The 8,370-nt window shown below is 38.4% G+C and overlaps 1 pseudogene; it reads left to right on the forward strand.

Moving 5' to 3' along the window:
• Nucleotides 1-470: 470 nt before the first annotated feature.
• Nucleotides 471-568, forward strand: LOC120105765 (annotated as a pseudogene).
• Nucleotides 569-8,370: the final 7,802 nt, after the last annotated feature.

Genomic DNA, 8,370 nt, shown 5'->3' on the forward strand with positions numbered 1-8,370 from the left:
TACCTGAAAAAGGATTATTAAAAGATTTTTGATATGTATTCATAACATTGGCCTGATCATGCAAGACTTCCTTGAATGCGGGTATTGTGGGGCAATCAGTGGTGAGATGTCCAGGCATCTCACAAATTCTACAACACTCGCTGTTATGTTCTATGGTCTTGACGGGTTCAATCCTTCTATGTTCAATTTCCTCTACCTTCCTAGTAAGGGCTGCCATTTTAGCCTGAATATCATCCTGAGTACTAAGGTTATAAAGGCCCCCCTGTCCAACGCTAGTAGGCTTAGGCAAAGGTTTATTCACTCTATCCCCTGTATCCCATAATTGTGCAGTCTCTGAGAGAGAATCTAAATAATCCCATGCCTCATCGGGTTGCTTTTCCAAAAATAGTCCATTACACATAGTCTCTATAAATTGTTTTAATTGTGGAGACAACCCTTCGTAAAAGAAACTAATGGATCTCCATGTTTCAAACCCGTGATGAGGACAAGAGAGAAGCAAATCTTTAAATCTCTCCCAGCATTCATAAAATGTTTCATGGTCTTTTTGTTGGAAGTTACTAATGTGCCTTTTCAAAAAGTTAGTCCTTTGTGCGGGAAAGAATTTTTTCAAGAATTCTCTTTGCATATCTTGCCATGTTCCTAGCGATCTAGGTCTCAAGGAGTTCAGCCATGTTTTGGCTTTATCCTTTAAGGAAAAAGAAAACAAGGTCAATTTAAGGACATCTTCCGATACATTTGGCACTCTAAATGTGATACTAATTTCCTCAAAATCCTTAAGATGAAGATAAGGGTTCTCGGATTCCATTCCATGATACTTTGGCAGCAATTGAATTACTCCTGGTTTGATTTCAAAGTGTCCTACATTTTCAGGAATAATCATGCATGAAGGTTGACTAGTCCTAGTGGGATGTAAATATTGTCGAAGTGTCATAACTGAGGGTCTACCTTCATCACCATGGTGACTTCCTACATCATCAGGAAAATTTGCCATCTCACAAGGTGTGAGATACTGCGAAGGAATTTCAAGGATGTGTCCTAAGGGATGATCTAAAGTTGTAGACTTAATCGACCGGTGTCGTCCCTATCCCAACCTAGCATACAAAATTTAATTAAATTTTTTTAATATTTTTTTTAAATAAATATAAATATAAGTACCAACTAAAGATATCCTAAAACTACACCCTAAGACAAAAATCTATTCACAATCAAACATGCAACTAAACATTACACCTCAATTTCTAATATTTTTCTTAAATTTCTAGACAGCTCCTAACTAGTTTGAAGAGGGCACCTAAGCCTCCAATCCGGTCTAATGAACCGAGTTGACCAGGTAAGCTCCCAGGTAAGTGGAGGGGTCACGATGCGTTCGCAAAGGTCCCACTTAAAACCACTTGCCTCGAACAGATGAACTATCTCCCTTATAGGGACAAAGCTTGCCTAGACATCAACTAAGCCACAGAGCGAAATTGGTGCAACTTTCGTTGGTCTTCATCCTATTGAGCTCGAATGTCCTTAGGGGCCAACGTCTAGTTGATTTTAGTTAAGCTTAGGATATTTATGCAATGGGGTGATTTTTGGGCTAAGGACGAGTGATGAAATCCCGACCTTATCTTTTTAAATGGGTTCAGCCCTTAGAGTATTTTATGCTGATGCCATATACTATATGCAACAATCAAGAGATTTTTTTTTTAATATTTTATGACATGACATTAAATTTCATTGAATAGGTGATCAAGCAAATTTTTTTTTTTTTTTTTAACTTTTCAATTAGCAACAAGGGTTAATGAGATATGATAACAATAAAATTCTGATCTAAAACAATTAAATGCAGAAAATTCAAAACAGACAGCAGCAAGTTTTCGTATTAACTGATAGTCTTAAAAGTTTCAGAATGTCAATCAGACCGTTCAGATGAAAGCAACACAGGTCCTGCACCTAAAGACCAAATTTGAGGGTTCCCGGACGCATGCGATCTGTCCATCGCAATGCGCGAGAGGGTTCCTCCTCAGGAATGGGAATCTCGGCCTCCCTAAATAGAAGAGTGAACATCATGCCATAGGGGAGGGTGAGCCTAGATCTATCTAGTGGCTCACATAGGTATCTATACATCATCTTGGAAAAGTTGATTGGGGTGTCCTGGAGGATGTAGAACATAAGAGCTAGGTCTCTCTCAGATACAAAATCGAAGCGGCCAGTCTTCGGGAAGAGGGACCTAGAGATGATACTCAAGAGGAGCCGCATCTCAACTGAAAGTGAGCTAGCGGACACCTCATCTAAGAGGGACTGAGGTGGATGACCTAGAATGGCCGTAAGGGCCTCAGTCCTATCCTCGGGGTGTGTGGGAGCCACCCCTACTTGTGGAAGATGGAGGACCTGAGCAATGATATCCTCCGAAATGAACAATGGGACACCGGCTACCGTGCCCTCGATACCCCCATCGCCCCTATGTACAGTACCGTAGAACTCCCTAACTAGGCCAGGGTATGTGGGGAGATCTAGAAAACAAAAATACTCTAAGCCCTGGGCCCGCAGTCTCTCTCCTATAGTAAAGCCCTCCCGGGAGAGATAGTCGAAATCGATGTATCTCCCGGTGGAGACCGCCTTCCCGGCGCACGGCCTCGAGGGAACCTCCCTCGGGGAACGAGCCGGAGGTTGTGGCCTCGCGGGATCGTTCCGAGCCTTGGAACGCCGCTCGGCACCGGTCGCGGGTTGGGGTCTCTTCCGGACAACGGCTTTACGAGGCATTTTGACCTAGGGAAGAGGAAGGAACCTAAAGAAGCGAGGAAGATGGACGGGAAAAACCTTAAGGTCGGCCGGAGACGCTCTAGGAGTCGGCTCTAGGGCTTGTGAACAGTGGCGGCGGTGAATAGAAGTGTTGAGTAAACGATGAAGTTAGGGTTAAAAAATCGGATCCCGACTGCGAGTCGACTCCTCTGAGTCGCGAGTCGACTCCAAAGTATGCGCGAGTCGACTCTCCTTATGCGCCTATTGACCTCGAGTCGACTCCCGACTGAATGCGAGTCGACTCCCCCTCTGCTGCCATCGATCTCGAGTCGACTCCCGTAAATGTGCGAGTCGACTCCCCGTTACGAGCCGACTCTGAAACTTGCTCGAGTCGTCTCGAACTCTGGCACGCACCTAAAAATCATGCTATGTTCGTGCCGAATGAGGGATAATCACTAAGTTATGATCTGATTTGATGATCATTGTAAAGAAACTCTAAATTAGCCACAATCTAATCATCAAAATCAATGAACTAGTGGAAAATACCACTAGGATGGATCAATCACTCCCAATCCCCTCCTAAGCACACTAAATCTCTCTTCACTTAAGGGTTTTGTAAAAATGTCAGCTAATTGATCATCAGTGCAAACAAATTGAAGTGTCACATCACCATTCAGTACATGATCTCTTATGAAGTGATGTCTTATCTCAATATGTTTAGTTCTTGAATGCTGGATTGGATTTTTAGTTAGATTAATGGCACTTATATTATCACAATTAATGGGAATTTTATCTTGTTTAATGCCATAATCTTCCAATTGTTGTTTGATCCACAAGATTTGAGCACAACAACTCCCGACTGCAACATATTCAGCTTCAGCAGTAGATAATGCAACCGAGTTTTGTTTCTTGCTAAACCATGAGATTAAGTTTTCTCCTAGGAATTGACATGACCCGCTGGTGCTTTTTCTATCAAGTTTACATCCAGCAAAGTCTGAATCTGTGTATAGGTTAAGTTTAGGCTAGATTCTTTAGAATACCATAACCCTATATTCTTTGTTCCTATTAGGTATTTAAAGATTCTCTTGACTGCAATTAGATGAGATTCCTTAGGATTAGACTGATATCTAGCACACATGCAAACACTAAACATGATATCAGGTCTACTTGCAGTAAGATACAATAAAGATCCTATCATACCTCTATATAGTTTCAGATCTACAGATTTACCTGATTCATCTTGGTCTAATTTGCATGATGAGCTCATGGGAGTGCTGATTGATTTGTTCCCCTCCATATCAAACTTCTTAAGCATCTCCTTGATGTATTTAGCTTGATTGATGAAGATGCCTTCTTCAGATTGTTTGATTTGAAGCCCGAGGAAATAATTCAGCTCTCCCATCATGCTCATTTCAAATTCACTCTGCATCAAGTCAGCAAATTCTTCGCAGAGGCGATTGTTAGTAGCACCGAAAATAATATCATCAACATAAATCTGCACTAACAACATATCTTTGTTTTTCTTCTTTAGAAACAATGTTGTATCTACATTATCCCTAGAAAACTCATGTTCTAATAGGAATTTGCTAAGCCTCTCATACCATGCTCTAGGTGCTTGTTTCAAACCATAAAGTACCTTGTTCAATTTATATACATGATTAGGAAATTGATAATTTTCAAAACCAAGAGGTTGTTCTACATATACCTCCTCATTAATATACCCATTTAAGAATGCACTTTTTACATCCATTTGAAATAATTTGAAGTCCTTAGAGCATGCAAATGCTAGTAAAAGTCTAATTGCCTCAAGTCTAGCAACAGGAGCAAAGGTTTCATCAAAATCTATACCTTCTTCTTGATTATAACCCTTTGCTACTAGTCTAGCCTTATTCCTTATTACAATTCCATTTTCATCAAGTTTATTTTTATAAATCCATTTGGTACCTATAATTGAATATTCAGTAGGTCTTTCAACTAGATTCCATACTTTGTTTCTAGTAAATTGGTTTAATTCTTTTTGCATTGCATTTATCCAATTTACATCTTTTTCAGCTTCTTCTATGTGTTTGGGCTCAAAATGTGAAACGAAAGCTAGATGATTGTTTAAGTTCCTAAGAGATGCTCTAGTCCTAACAGGTTGAGATGGATCATCTAGAATTAATTCCTTAGGATGCTCGTGAGCAAACCTCCAAGCCTTAGTCAGCCCATGATCCATAATAGCCTCTTGGCTTGATGATGCATTTCCAATTAATTTTTGATTATCATCTTGTAATGTCATCTCATCTATCTTCTCTTCAAGAATTTCACCATCATCATCAAAATTAACTCTCTTGCTAGAAGAGATATCACTAAAATCATCAAAAACAACATGTATGGATTCTTCTATAACTAGGGTTCTTTTATTAAAGATTCTATAGGCTTTACTAGTTGTGGAGTACCCCAACAATATACCCTCATCAGATTTAGAGTCAAATTTTTCTAGATTATCTTTTCCATTATTATGAACAAAACACCTACATCCAAAAATATGAAAATAGTTCACTTTTGGTTTTCTGTTTTTCCAAAGTTCATAAGGTGTTTTCTTTATGATGGATCTTAATAAAACTCTATTTAATATATGACAAGAAGTATTGACGGCTTCTCCCCAAAAGTACTTAGGGAGGTTACTTTCACACAACATAGTTCTAGCCATTTTCTCTAGAGTTCTATTTTTCCTCTCCACAACTCCATTTTGTTGTGGTGTCCTAGGTGCAGAGAAATTGTGTGTTATCTCCTTTTTACTACAAAACTCATCAAATAAATAATTTTCAAATTCGGTACCATGGTCACTTCTAATAGCTATTACTGAAGTATCTCTAGCATTTGTTACTTCTTTATGAAATTTCTTGAAAATTGAAAATGCTTGATCCTTATGGCCTAAGAACATGACCCAAGTATATCTAGAATAATCATCTACGATAACTAGACCATATTTATTTCCACCTAGACTTGTGGTTCTAGTTGGTCCGAATAGGTCCATGTGTAGTAGTTCTAGAGGTCTAGAGGTAGAGACACAATTTATAGATTTAAAGGAGTTCCTTGATTGTTTGTCAAATTGACATGCTTCACATATTTTATTCTTTTCAAACTTTAATTTTGGCAAACCTATCACAGAATCTCTTTTAACTAGTTTAGATATGGTGTCCATGCTTGCATGACCTAACTTACGGTGCCATAACCAACTAGCATCATTATCCTTAGTTTCATTAACAACTAAACATGGGTTGTGTTTGGCAAGATCCTCAAGGTCTACAACATACACATTTCCACGTCTTATTCCTTTAAAAACTAAACTATTGTCATTTGGGTTTGTTATGATGCATAGTGATGGTTTAAACATAACATTATAACCTCTATCACATAATTGACTAATGCTTAATAAATTATGCTTAAGACCATCAACATATCGAACATTATCAATAAAAGTTGAAGGGGTAATTTGTACTTTACCTATACCAATGATGTGACCTTGGTTATTGTCTCCAAAAGTCACAACACCTCCCTTCTTAGCTTCAAGGGTGAAGAATTGATCCTTGTCACCCGTCATGTGTCTTGAGCAGCCACTATCCAAGTACCAACAATTTTTGTCGACCTTGGCTGCAAGACACTCCTACATAAGCAAATTATATAATCTTAGGTACCCAAGTTTTCTTGGGTCCTTCATGGTTAGTAATGTTGGTTCCTTTTGGAACCCAAACCCTCTTAATTTTTCTTTTAGTTTTCTCTTTCCTATAATTACACACATTTGCTTTATGTCCTAAAGTTCCACAACAAAAGCAGGTTATTTTCTTAGTTTTACTTTTCCCTGCTTTAACAAAGAAGTTACTAAGAAGTTTTTGCTTATGTTTAGGTTTATACCCTAAATCCGCTCTATTGAATACCGCTCGTTGACTATTAAGTATCATATTCAATTTTTCAGAACTATATGTAAATTTTTCAACCAAGGGTTTGTATTTTTCAAGTTTTTTAGTTAGTGTTTGTTTTTCTGCTTTTAGATCATTTAGTTTTTTTATGAGACTCTCATTTATATGTTTATTGTTTTTGGGTTCTAATGTTTCTTTGTTCAGCCTTTCATTTTCTTTAGTTAAGGTATTATTCTTTTGTATCAAGATTTGGTTACTTGTTTTAAGTTCTGCATTTTCTTTGATAAGAACATCTTTATCCTTAACTAATGAATCATACTTACGGAGATGAGTTTGGTTAGTTACTTTTAGTTCTTTGTTTTTAACGTTTATTGTTTTGTATTCATCCATTAATTCATTGAAAGCATCATATAATTCATCGAAAGTAAAATCTAAATGTGATACGGATGTTACCTCATTTTTATTGGCCATGAAGCAGAAATTGGCCTTTTCTCCTTGTTCCTCATCCGATGATGATGATGATGTGTCGGAGTCCGATAGGGTGGTGACAAGGACTTTCTTCTTCTTGTACTTGCTCCCCTTCTTCAGTAAAGGACACTCAGCTCTGATGTGTCCCGGCTTCTTGCACTCATAACATCCAATCCCCTCATTTTTCCTTTCCTTACCTTTATCCTTTCGATAGAAATTTGAGGGGCCTCTCCTTTGATGAAAGGACTTCTTTTGGTTGATGAATCTTCTGAACTTACGTACGAGAAGAGCCTCATCATCCTCTCCCTTGTGATCTTCTTCTTCACTGCTGCTACTGCAAGACAAGTCTTTGTTAGATGATGTAGATTTGAGAGCTATTACCTTTTTCTTATGGGAGGACTCTTCTTCGCTGTGTTTCTTCATTGTTAGCTCGTGCGTCATTAGGGATCCAAGAAGCTCCTCAAGTGGTAGCTTGTTCAAGTCCTTGGCTTCTTGGATTGCCGTCACCTTGGCTTCCCATGACCTTGGTAGACAGCGAAGAATCTTCCTGACAAGATCACTGTTAGTATAGTTTTTGCCAAGGCTTTTTAGGCCATTGACAATGTCAGTAAATCTAGTGAACATGCAAGTGATTGTTTCATTAGAATCCATCTTAAATAGTTCATACTTATGAACCAATATGTTTATTTTGGATTCTTTGACTTGATTCGTGCCCTCATGGGTCACTTCAAGTCTATCCCAAATCTTTTTTGCAGAATTGCAAGTAGAGACTCTATTGAATTCATTCCTATCTAATGCACAGTAAAGCACATTCATTGCTTTGGAATTGAGTTGTGCCTTTCTCATGTCATGGTCATCCCAATCCTTTTCGAGTTTGGGTACAGTGACACCCTCTACATAGATGGATGGGATATATGGTCCATTTACTACAATGGTCCACATCTCATAGTCTTGGGCGTGGATAAATATTCTCATCCTAGCCTTCCAATATGAGTAGTCGGATCCATTAAAGAATGGGGGTCTTTGGGTGGACTGACCCTCAATGTGGGAAGATCCAAATGGGGTTGTCATTTTGATCTTTTACTCTTAGGGTAGAAGAGTTTAGGCTCTGATACCACTTGTTGCCCAAATAGACAACCCAAGAGGGGGGGTGAATTGGGTTTTAAAATAATTTTGCAATTAAAACGTTTGAGGATGACTAATTAATACTTTTGCAAGATGATTAATTAGTTGCTATGTGCTGTGAGTGAAATAAGAGTGAGAGAGAGAGACACAA

Source organism: Phoenix dactylifera, unplaced genomic scaffold, assembly GCF_009389715.1.
Source record: "Phoenix dactylifera cultivar Barhee BC4 unplaced genomic scaffold, palm_55x_up_171113_PBpolish2nd_filt_p 000365F, whole genome shotgun sequence".
Taxonomy (NCBI): Eukaryota; Viridiplantae; Streptophyta; class Magnoliopsida; order Arecales; family Arecaceae; genus Phoenix; species Phoenix dactylifera.